The sequence below is a fragment of the Trichechus manatus genome, unplaced genomic scaffold, assembly GCF_000243295.1.
Source record: "Trichechus manatus latirostris isolate Lorelei unplaced genomic scaffold, TriManLat1.0 scaffold00058, whole genome shotgun sequence".
Lineage (NCBI taxonomy): Eukaryota > Metazoa > Chordata > Mammalia > Sirenia > Trichechidae > Trichechus > Trichechus manatus.
This window is the reverse complement of record NW_004443994.1, coordinates 3,018,765-3,031,632: the sequence shown is the minus strand read 5'-3', so window position 1 is coordinate 3,031,632 and position 12,868 is coordinate 3,018,765. Positions and strand designations below refer to the sequence as shown.

General features: G+C 38.8%; 1 long non-coding RNA gene across 1 annotated transcript in view; it reads right to left on the bottom strand.

The window, feature by feature from the left end:
* The window catches only part of LOC111820997 (uncharacterized), a 34,891-nt gene extending 23,513 nt beyond the window's left edge, over window positions 1-11,378 (bottom strand). The window contains exon 1 of the long non-coding RNA XR_002824479.1: window positions 11,276-11,378. This is a non-coding gene — a long non-coding RNA (uncharacterized LOC111820997). The remainder of the gene's footprint in view (window positions 1-11,275) is intronic.
* Between the last annotated feature and the right edge of the window lie 1,490 nt (window positions 11,379-12,868).

The following is a 12,868-nucleotide window of genomic DNA, read 5'->3' as shown; positions in this document are numbered from 1 at the left end:
TACAAGGAAAGGTCATGGAAGCTCCATAGACACATCCAAACTCCCTGAGGGACTGAATTGCTGGGCAGAGGGCTGTGGGGACCATGGTCTCAGGGAATATCTAGCTCATTTCCCAAAACACAGTTTATAAAGCCAATGTTCTACATTCTACCTTGGTGAGTAGCGTCTGGGGTCTTAAAAGCCTGTTGGCAGCCATCTACGATACTCCACTGGTCTCACCCCTTTGGGAGCAAGGGAGAATGAAGAGAACAGGATACAAGAAAAAGATTAGTTCAAAGGACTGATGGACCACAGCTACCATGGCCTCCACGAGACTGAGTCCAGTGCAGCAAGATGGTACCCCGCTACCACCACTGACTGCTCTGACTGGGATCACAACAGAGGGTCCTGGACAGAACTGGAGAAGGATATAGAACAAAATTCTAACTTGCAAAAAAGGACCAGATTTACTGGCCTGACAGACTCTAGAAACCCCAAGAGTATGGCTCCGGACACCCTTTTAGCTCAGACGTGAAGTCACTCCAGGGGTTCACCGTTCGGCTGGGGTTTGGACAGCCCCATAAACAAAACAGGACTAATGGCCCTAAGAATGACTCATGGATCTTTGCACTGGACGTGCTTCTGAGCAGTACCTTTGTCTACAACAGCAGACTATTTGATTTTGTTTTTGCCCATCGAATATATGAGGAGATTGAAAACACAGTGGGTTGAGTCAGGTGCACCTTAATCCTCAAAGTGAGATCTTTGCTTTTTAACACTTCAAGGAGGTCTTTTGCAGGAGATATGCCCAATGCAATGCATCATTTGATTTTTTGACTTCTGTTTCTATGGGCGTTGATTGTGGATGCAAGTAAAATGAAATTCTTGACAACTTCAATCTTTTCTCCATTTATCATGATGTTGCTTATTAGTCCAGTTGTGAGAATTTTTGTTTTCTTTATGTTAAGTGTAATCCTTACTAAAGGCTGTAGACTTTGATCTTCATCAATAAGAGTTTCAAGTCCTCTTCATTTTCAGCAAGCAATGTTGTGTCACCTAAATATTGAAAGTTGTTAATGAGTCTTCCTCCAATCCTGATGCCCTGTTCTTCTTCATATAGTCCAACTTCTCGGATTATTTGCTCAGCATACAGACTGAATAAGAATGGTTGAAAGATATAACCCTGACATACACCTTTCCTGATTTTAAACCTTGCAGTATCACCTTGTTCTGTTCGAACGACTGCCTTTTGATCTATGTACAGGTTTCTCATGAGCACAATTAAGTGTTCTGGAATTCCCATTCTTCACAATGTTATCCATAATTTGTTATGATCCACACAGTTAAGTGCCTTTTCATTGTCAGTAGAACATTCATAAACATTTTTCTGGTATTCTCTGCTTTCTGCCAGGATTCATCTGACATCAGCAATGGTATCCTGGTTCTACATCTTATTCTGAATCCAGCTTGAATTTCTGGAAGTTCCCTTTTGATGTACTGCTGCAACTGTTTTTGAATGATCTTCAGCAAAATTTTATTTGTGTGTGACATGAATGATATTGTTCAGAAATTTCCACATTCTGTTGGGTGGCCATTCTTTGTAATGGGTGCAAATATGGATCTTCTCCAGTTGGTTGGCCAGGTAGCTGTCTTCAGTGCAGCTTGCACTTCTTCCTTCAGCATCATTGGTTCTTGATCATATGCTACCTCCTGAAATGGATGAACGTCAACCAATTCTTTTCAGTACAGTGACTCTGTGTATTCCTTCCAGCTTCTTTTGCTGCTTCATGTGTAGGTTAGTATTTTCCCCATAGAATTCTTCAATATTGCAACTCGAGGCTTGAATTATTTCTTCAGTTCTTTCAGCTTGAGAAATGCTGAGCGTGTTCTTCCCTTTTGGTTTTCTAACTCCAGGTCTTTGCACATGTCATTATAATGCCTTTTGAAATCTTCTGTTCAGCTCTTTTACTTCATCATTTCTTCTTTTTGCTTTAGCTACTCTATGTTCAAGAGCAAGTCTCAGAGTCTCTTCTGACATCTATTTTGATCTTTTTTTTCTTTTCTGTCTTTTTAATGATTTTTTCTTTCTTCATGTATGGTGTCCTTGATGTTATTCCACAACTCGTCTGGTCTTCTGCCATTAGTGTTCAACACGTCAAATCAATTCTTGAGATGGTCTCTAAATTCAGGTGTAATATACTCAAGGTCATACTTTGGCTCTCGTAGACTTGTTCTAATTATCTTCAGATTCAACTTGAACTTACATATGAGCAATTGATGTTCTGCTCCACAGTCGGCTCCTGACCTTGTTTTGACTGATGATATTGAAATTTTCCACTGTCTCTCTCCAAAAATGTAGTCAATTTGATTACTGTGTATTCCATCTGGTAAGATCCACATGTAGAGTCACCGTTTATGTTGGTGAAAAAAGGTATTTGCAATGAAGAAGTTGTTGGTCTTGCAAAAGTCTATAATGCAATCTCTGGTATCGTTTCTATTATTAAGGTCATATTTTCTAACTACTGTTCCTGTAGGGTTGCTAGGAGTTGGAATCGACTCGATGGTAATGGGTTCGGTTTTTTGGTTTGGTTCCTTCTTCTTTGTTTCCAGCTTTTGCATTCCAATCACTAGTAATTATCAATGCATCTTGATTGCATGTTTGATCAATTTCAGACTGCAGAAGTTGGTAAAAATATTCAATTTCTTCATCTTTGGCATTAGTGGTTGGTGCATAAGTTTGAATAATAATTGTTTTAACTGGTCTTTCTTGTAGGCGTATAGATATTTTCCTATCACTGACAGTGTTGTACTTCAGGATAGATCTTGAAATGCTCTTTTTGACGATGAATGCAATGACTTCCTCTTCAATTTTTCATTCCTGACATAGTAGACCAAATGATTTCCGAATTCAGAATGGCAAATACCAGTCCATTTCGGCTCACTAATGCCTAGGATATTGGTATTTATGCATTCCATTTCATTTTTGAATACAGCTTGGAAAATACATAGCAGGCCATGAGTCTCTGCAAACCCCTTGAGAATTTAAGAAGCTATGGGGATGTCTTAGTCATCTAGTGCCGCTATAACAGAAATACCACAAGTGGATGGTTTTAATGAAGAGAAGTTTATTTCCTCACAGTTAAAGTAGGCTAAAAGTCCAAATTCAGGACGTCAGCTCCAGGGAAGTCTTTTTCTCTCTGTTGGCCTTCTTCTCTTCGGTGTTCCCCCGGACTAGGAGCTTCTCTACGCAGGGACCCTGGTAAGGACACGCTCTGCTCCTGGCGCTGCTTTCTTGATGGTATGAGGTCCCCCAATTGTCTGCTTGCTTCCCTTTCCTTTTATCTCTTCAGAGATAAAAGGTGGTGCAGGCCACACCCCAGGGAAACTCCTTTTACACTGTCAGGGATGTGACCTGGGTAAAGGCGGTGTCACAATCCCACCCTAATCCTCTTTAATATAAAATTACAATCACAAAATGGAGGCCAACCACAGAATTCTGGGAATCATGGCCCAGCCAAATTAATACACACATTTTTGGGGGACATAATTCAAACCATGACAGGGGAGGAGACAATTTAAAGTTTACTTGGAAAACCATGAACAAAAATATCCACTGCCATTCAGTAAAAAGATGATTACTGAAGGAGTACTAACTCTAAGCAGCGGTTAAAATATCTCAACAATTAGCACTGTGCTACTGGTACCTGAATATTCAAACAGCAATAAAACAGACTTGAAAGTTTAGAAATTGATGCAAAGTCATACAGAAATTAATTACATGATAACTCTGGCATTTCACATTAGTGAAGGAATATGGACCATTCGATGAATGGTATTTGGACTGTAGGCAGCCGTATGTAATATAAAGGAACTGCTAAAGAGTGATCAGTCTTTACTAGAACATATGGAGAACCTTGCCTGCAGGTACATAGGAGGGCACGGTCAGAGTAGTGAACAGTTCTACTCAACCTAGAAAACAGTGCTGAGGAAACCAAGTGAAGACAGGTTAGATCATGGATACTTTTAGATGTAACTGGACAAACACCACAACCCACCTACACAGGGAATGAAGGGAAGAAGGGGTATGTCTTCTTCTTTCAGGATTTAATTAGGCATTACAAGGTGGTCATTTAAAGACCTTGGTTTTCCCTTCCTGGAATAAACCCATCTTTTTCATAGTGATTGTAAAGCTGAATTTTTGCATCATTGAATAGGAGATGGAAGGAATGTGCAGATGTACTAATCTCCTTACTTGATGAAGTGGAAAGTTAATACCGTAAAAAAGAAAAACCAAACCCCTTGCCGTCAAGTCGATTCCAACTCATGGTGACACCATGTGTTACAGAATAAAATTGCTCCATAGGGTTTTCTTGGATGTAATCTTTATGGAAGCAGATGGCCAGGCCTTTCTTCTGTGGCACTGCTGGGTGAGTTTGAATCTCCAACCTTTAGGTCCGTAGTCGAGTGCTAACTGTTTGTGCCCCCAGGGACACTGGGAAGTTAATGGATACGTATAAAATAAAGAATTGTAACTGGTTTGTGTAACTCATGGTCATTTCATTCCTCTGCACTGTGGTCCCAAGGCTGTTGCAGGAAAATGTCTTCTTCACAGAGAATAAAGGTCACATGGGAAAAAATAGTGACTTTTCTTTCTTAGCATGTGGAGTCTCCCTCACATGCCCAAAACTGCAGCAGCTCTTTTGGAAACATGAAGGCAGCCAGCAAGGAAAGTAACATACAAATGGGGTAGTCAAAAAAAAAAGAAAAAGAAACCAGGATCCTTAGTGATGTGCTTGAGAAACACATTTAATGGTCTTACCCAGATGTCGTAGAGTTTAGATTCTAAACATCCTAAACTTAGGCCATTTTAAGCTAAGTCTTCTAATTTTGTAAGCTATGCTACAGTTTTTTGCTAGTGCTTGCATTATTTTTTGATTTAAAAATATTTTCTAGAGTTAGCAAAACATATTTTAAAATTCTTAGAGAAATTAATATTGAATTGTAATTGCTGTCAATAAGTTGTATACCTGTAAAAGGTTGAATTGGCAAAAGTTGAGTGACATATTTATAACAAGGACAAAAATAAAATAAAAAAAAAAGAGTAGCTGCAGAGGCTGCTTATGTACAACCAAACACCTTACGGGATTTGGTTCTTTGGTTTAGAGGTTTAGGGTCATGGTTTCATGGGACATCCCAGTTAATTGATGTAATAACATGTTTAGCATTTCTGCTCTATCTCTTAATTCATTGCATAGTGCCTGGGGTCTCAAAAGCTTGCAAGCAGCCATTCAAGGCACAAAAATTGGTCGTATTGACCTGGAGCAACAGAAGAAAAAGAAAAGTTAGGAATAGAAGGAAGAGATGGAATGTGTGGCTAATTGCTTCCATGAACAACTGCCTTCTCTGCCATGAGACTAGAAGAACTAGATGGTGCCCGGCTACCATTACTGACCATTTTGATCAAAGATTCCATAGAAGAATCTTGATCCAAAGGAGGAAGATGCAGAACAGAATTTCAAATTCTCATGGACTCTAGACTTTCTGGAGCCATGGAGGGTGGATGAACCCCTTAAACTATTGCCCTGAGATAATCTTTAAGCCTTAAACCAAAAGATCCCTGAAGTCTTCTTAAAACCAAATATTAGTTTAGCTTAACTAGTTAAAAAGGTCTGCCTTGAGCATTATAATCTCTTAAGAACTATCTATATGGGATCAGAGGAGCCCTGGTTGGCCAGTGGTTAAGTGTTACAGCTGCTAACCAAAAGGTCAACAGTTCAAATCCACCATCTGCTCTTTGGAAACCCTACGAGGCAGTTCTACTTTGTCCTATAGGGTCACTGTGAGTCCGAATCTACTCAATGACAATGGATATATGGGATGAAAGTGACAACAGCAACTGGAAAGATTAGATAGGAACTTTAGGGAGCAGTAAGTTTATGTGAATGAGGGAGGAACAACTCAGAGAAGGGGAATGAGAATGGTTGCACAACTCATAGAATGTAATCCGTGTCACTAAGTAGGACCTGTAGAAACTGTTGAATTGATGTATGTTTGGCTGTGTATATTCTCAACCACAACAACAAAATAAAATTTATTAAAAAAAATTAAAATTGAGGAAGGTGTCCTTGGCATGAAAAAGAAAAGATACTGCTGTCTAATAGCCAAAATCATATTTAATGGCATATCCTAGTGTCATGTCTTTGAGAGTCAGTGCCAACAATACGATGTAATATAGTCCTGGGTTTTAGTCCATACCTTGGAAGCAAAAATTCTATACATATAGACTGTACCTTAAAATGTAGCCCACTATTTTTTTCTTCTTCTAACATACAATCAGGAGTCTTGGTCTTATCATCTCTTTTGAGTTCTCTCTTCAGGACAATTCCTCACCATCATGTGGCCTTTCCCTAGTACTCCTGACTCCAGAAGAGGTCACAAGTCTGTCAATCAATGTATACATTTCTTTGGATATATTTGATAGGATGATGGATTAGGAGAGGCCAGCCTTCCCTATTATAGCCTTTTGCTTGCCAACAAAACACAAACCCAGCAGGAATCTCTTGATTGAATGATTGAGATAAATTCAAAGACAGTTTTCATGCAAGAGGGGACGTGTTCGTATTTTTTACAATTATGTCTTTCCTCAGGGTCAAAATGTGAAGGGAATATGCTTTCAAATTATCTACAAATGTCTATAAAAATCTACAATTATAAATATCTATATTTAAATTAATATAAATATTAAATGTCTATAAATTAATTAATTATGTATAAATCAGTTTATACTTGCCTGATGTATTAAAATACAGTCTTTAAATTCTGGAGGATCTTTAGCAAGCGATCCTAATTGTCTCTCAGATTGGTAAGAGGAGTCAAAACAATGTATTGAGAAAGAATTCCAGTATCAGATATGAAATCGAAGTATAAATTATCATCATTTTACAGTGAGGTACTGAGTTTATTCAATATGAATAAACAGAAAAAGAAAAAAATGCATGATGGAGAAACAAATTTGAATATGAATAAGAACAACTGTCTAGCTATTCAAGAAAATTAAATTTTGATTTATTTTAGATAACTGACATCAAAATAAATTCTTCTTGGGTAAAAGACTCAAATTTTCCATTGTCTGGTCTTAAGGCTGACTGCTTCAGTATTCAGTGCTCCTTCCGCCTGTCCTCTCCATTCCTTTACTTTTATTGTTTGGGTGTAAGTCCATCTCACTCAGTAGAGTAGATCTTATTTAGGGTAGCGATTATGTCTAAACAATCTTTATATATCCCTCAGCACCTAGCATAATGCCATAAACACAGGACATTCTCTCTACACCCACACATATTGTCTATGGCCTTTCTAACTTGCCTCCATTGTATAAGAGAATCAAGAACCCCAGTTGAATAAACAAAGCCCTGCGGTTGTGCCCCTAGAGCACACAGAATGGAGTTCTTTATGTAAAAAGCAGCTTCATATAAACACAGTCCACACCTGAAATTCAGAGCATGTTCATAGGACTCTAAAATTCAGGACCATATTTGCAGGCATTCTTTGTTTTCTTGATCCAATATGTATTGATTTATGTGACACGTCCTTCTGGATCACATACCTGTCCTTATAATGCAATTTTAGACCCCTGAACATTGACTGACTACCTTGTAGAGATGTCCTCCAGGGTTGCCAGAGTAAGTGTCATTTAGACCATATTTAAGAGATACGTACCTAATCTTTAAGAGATATACGCTCCAAATATTATAGAAACCTACCCAGCTGTTTTACCATAATGATACAGCAGCAAAAGAAACTTTATTTTATTTATATAGAAAATAATAAGTACATATATATGTACACGCACATAAATATATAGTACATATAGGAAAGAATATGTATAATTGAAATATGTAAATGAAGCTCATTAACATCTTAATGATAAAGTGACTTGGTTTTCAGACTTCAGAGACAGTCAACAACAATCTTTCTGAACATCAGTTTCTCTCCATCACTCTACTTGTCATCTTTGCTTTGTCTGTCCCCTTGTGTGTGTAAATAATTATAGAAGAGGGTTTTTAAATTTCTCTGTTCCTAGAGGCCACTTGGGCAAAATATTTTAGCACAGATCTTAAGAATTGCATATGAACAGTAAAAATATTAAAAGATGTTCGAAAAAACTTGTAAAAAAGATATTATTTGGTGAAAAGACAAGCTATCATCTTCCTCACCAGTTTAACCAACGCATGAAAGAATAACCCCTGGTTTCGGAGAGGATGTGGAGAATCACACCCTCACAGTGTGCTAGAGGTGATTTTCTCAGAGCAAACTTGGTCAGATGAATCAGAAGATAAGCTAAGAAAGAAGATTTCTAACCATCTCCAGTATTTTGCAAGAAGAAAAAAGAAATCCCAAAAGTGAAGGGGAAGGAAGAAAGTAAAAGGGCAGACCCCACCGCCACCCCTAACCTCCAGTCTGACTGATCAAGTCTGAGCTTGGGAGAGGAGACGCTATGGTCTTTGAAACTAGATTCAATTGGCCTTGACTGGAATTTTTACATCTGAAAAGATCAGAAAGCTCTAGGACCTGCCAAAGTTGTGATCAAGGGTTGAAAAAGAGTAAGTGATGTGGCAGATTGAAAGCCGTTATTTCACATTTGTGCCTCATACAGCTCAATCTGTGCAATGCATTGAGCAGCGTTCTTTTTCTTTCTCTCATTTCTTCCTTTAACTGCTGTATCCAGCTTAATGTTGACGTATGACTCTCACAATAGCTACAGCACATGGCTGGTCCTCTATAAAATCTGGACAGAATGAATGAATGCAAAAGTGTTCCAGAAAACTGTTCTCGTCTATTAGTGTGAATTAAGTGGACTTAATATGGTGATACAAATTCTTCCAAGCCTTTTTCTAAACATATATACATATATGGATTTTTTAATGTAATAATACTAAACAGTGAAATAATTTAACCCGTGATCATCTATTGGAAGGATATAAGGATGTGCAAGACAACAACTCCAAGAAAACTAGAAAGTAGGGAAATTTAGCTTCCTTTCATGCAGAGTTGAAAAGAAAAACCCCCTAGAGAATTATTCAAGCAGCCCTGACATAAAAATAAAACACAGATAACTGCTTACTACTTGTTATACTAGAACCCAATGAAGCTGTTTTCTTTGCATCTGGTCCATTTCCCAGAAACTAAGAGCCAGTCTCTGCTTTCACTTTCAATCTGACATGTGCTCAGTAAAAATAGTTTCACTTGTCCTGAATCGACACCAAAAATTCTTTCCCTTGTAAGAAAAAGTGGTAGAGGGCCAGAGATTGATCATTTATAAAATTATCAGACTGTCAAAGGCAGGGAGGGAAAAGGGAAAGACCCACAGTACCAGAGTGCTGTAGTCCACTTTAGAGAATACAGAACTGTGAATGAACTTTTTTGTTGTTGTTTACTTCTTCTCTTTTTTCTTTTTTTTAATTGTACTTCAGGTGAAGGTTAACAGAACAAATAGTTTCTCATGAAAGAGTAGTACACATATTGTTTTATGACATTGGTTATCAACCCCATGACATGTCAATCCTCTCTCTTCTCGACCTTTTTTTTTTTTTTGGTGAAAATATACATAGCCAAAGATACATCATTTTAAAAATTTCTACATGCACATTTCAGTGACACCGACTACACTCTTCCGATTGTGCTCCTATTCTCACTTAAGATGAAGGTTTACAGAACAAAATAGTTTCTCATTAGACAGTACACATGTTGCCCTATGACAATGGTTAACAACTTCACAACACATCAACACTATCCTTACTCAACCTTGGGTTCCCTATCACCAGCTTTCCTGTCCCTTTCTGCCTTCTAGCCTTTGTCCCTAGACTGCTGTGCCTCATTAGTCCCATTTGGTTTTATGGGGCTGTCCACTCCCCGGCTGAACAGTGAACCTCGGAAGTGACCTCACCACTGAGCTAAAAGGGTGTCTGGGGGCCATACTCACGGGGTTTCTCCAGTCTCCTTTAGGTCAGTACATCTGGTCTTTTTTTTTTTTGTGAGTTAGAATTTTGTTCTACAGCCTGCTCCAGCTCTGTCCAGAGCCCTCTGTTGTGATCCCGGTCAGAGCAGTCAGTGGTGGTAGCCGGGCACCATCTAGCTGTACTGGACTCAGTCTGGTGGAGGCCTTGGTAGCTGTGGTCCATTAGTCCTTTGGACTAATCTTTTTCTTGTATCCTGTTCTCTCATTCTCCCTTGCTCCCAAAGGGGTGAGACCAGTGGAGTATCTTAGATGGCAAATGAACTTATTTTAACCTTCGTCTTTTAACACACTGTCTCATCATTTGAAGAAACTCAAAATGAACCAACTGTCCAGGTACTGTAGTTTGAAGAACTGGTGTTAAAAATGTCATTAAAAGTCTTTAAGCTGTGGTTATTCATCTTTAAAATGGGGATGATAATACATACATCCTAAGCTTCTACTGAGGAATAAATTAAACTTAATGAATAACACCTCTAAAGAATTTAGCACAACGCCTGCCACATAGTAGGCACTAAATGCATTTTACTTCTCATTACAACACTAACTCAGGCTCCTATGCCTCAAGGAAGTCTTTGTACTATGTACTATGAGATGAGAATACAGTGAAAAATAATTATATATATGTTCAGTTACAGTAGTAATCAAAAAAATCAAAAGACCCAAACATATTATAATTTCCAAAGCAAATTAAAGTGCTACCTACCCAGAGATGTTTAAAAAGATTATGGCAAAGTGGAAGGGGAAGGGAACATGTATCTCCTTTGTCAAAATCAGACACTGGCATCTGGATGAGGAGAACTACCTGGGTACAGTGGGTCAGCAGAGAACCTTGTAAATCTCTCCCTTCCTTCTCCCTTCATCTTCCTTCCTTACAGAAGCAATGTGGAAGGGTAGAAATGGTAGAGTTTAAAGTTACACACAATTTAAACTTTGCATCCCACTTCTATGCCTTACTTAGTGAATTTTGGCAGACTTACCCTGCCTCAGCTCCCAGTTTTCACTATAGCGTGAAGACAAAACTACTTATTTTGCATGGACTGAATATGACATGGAACTTATCTAGCTCTTAAAAAACAATTAATAAAGAAAAGCTGTTATTTTTATAATTATTAACTCAGCAACACAGAGAAGCATTATGTGAAGTGGTTCAACAAGAGGGTCTGAGATCAAAACTGCTTGGGTTCGGTTTACTTTTAATGCTGTGATTTTGGACAAGTGATTAAATCTTTCTATCCCTCCGTTTCTATAAAATTATGAGGTAATATTTGCTTTGATACTTACATACTTAGTTCAAGCAGATCGGCATCCAGCCAGAAACAAGTGGGCAATGCATGAGAGGTTCCCTCCTCATTGTGTATTCTGTATTAAGTACTAGGTCGTGGGTTAGGTGCTGGGTATTAATAAGTGACCAAGACACACCCTTCCCCTCACTTACTGGTCTATAAATGAGGAACCAGGTCCACTGTGACTATGTGAATTATTTCAGGAAGTTAGGTCTAAAAACTAGCATGATGCTTCCTCATCAGGATTCTCAAACTATCCTCCAAACCTGAAAAAAAATTAATTTCATTAAAATGATCTAATGAACTTTTCCTCCTCCCCCAACACCCGACAGCAAGTGGTCTCTAAGTTCTCTTCCAAAAGTAAAATTTGAAGGTCTTAGTTGAGAAATTGTGTCAAACACATGTACCCTCCCCGCTAGCACCTGAAAAAAACCGAACCCTTTGCCGGCGAGTCCATTTCAGCTCATAGCGACCCTATACGACAGGGTAGAGCTGTCCCATAGAGTATCCAAGGAGTGCCTGGCAGATTCAAAATGCCGACCTTTTGGTTAGCAGCTGTAGCTCTTAACCACTACACCACCAGCTCATAACAAATCTTTTATAGTTGTTGAGTCACTGCCTTGCCCTCAATACTTCTTCTTTCATATTATCCTAATTCTGTTATCGAGGTTTACTGTCCTCTATAGGGTCGCTATGAGTGAGAATCGACTATATAGCAATTGGTTGTGTTTGTCGTTGTTTAGGAAATCCGGAAAGCGCCAGGAAGTGGGCCCGTTGTTGTCAAATCAACTCATAGCAACCCTGTAGATTAGAGTAAACTGCCCCATAGGGTTTCCAAGGCTGTAAATCTTTACAGAAGTGGACTGCCACATCTTTCTCCCGTGGAGCAGCTGGTGCATTCAAACCAATGACCTTCTGGTTAGCAGCTGAGCGCTTTAACCACTGTGCCACCAAGGATCCTTAATTCAGATAAAATCCTGACCTTATTAGGGGGCAGAAGGTTCCTGAGGGCCCTATGCTATGCTCTGAGTTGAATTAAGCACAAGGAGACGTGAGGTCTAAGTTAAGAGCTTGAAATACTTTAGGATTGTCTTTTTGTATCTTGGCATTGTCCGTACTGCATGGCTCACAAATTACCATTGTTTTTGATGGAACTTGCTCAATATTGTTCTGACTGCAGCTAAGAAACGGCTGCAAATGTGTAATTTTCATGAGGAGAAAACAATAAATGAGAGGTAAGGTAAGGAGCCCACTGACTCTGTTAAAGACAAAGGGAAAACTGAATCCCAGAGTGAAAGATGAAGATGATTCATGAAAACAGCATATGTTTTAATCATCTGCTTCCACCAGGTTTGAAAGTGGATTTCTTTCTTTAGCAATAGTCCTGACTCACTCATACAATTTTTTATAACTACTTACTCCTTAAGTCTTTACAGATAGAATTTCAACCCACTACTTCATTGAAAGGCTTAAGAATTACCTTGTGTAGAGGACTCCGGCAAGATGGCGGTCTAGGCAGAAGCACCACGCCGTCCCTCCACAACAAAGATCCGAAAAACTAAGCCAAACAGAGAATCAACAATCCTGAAAC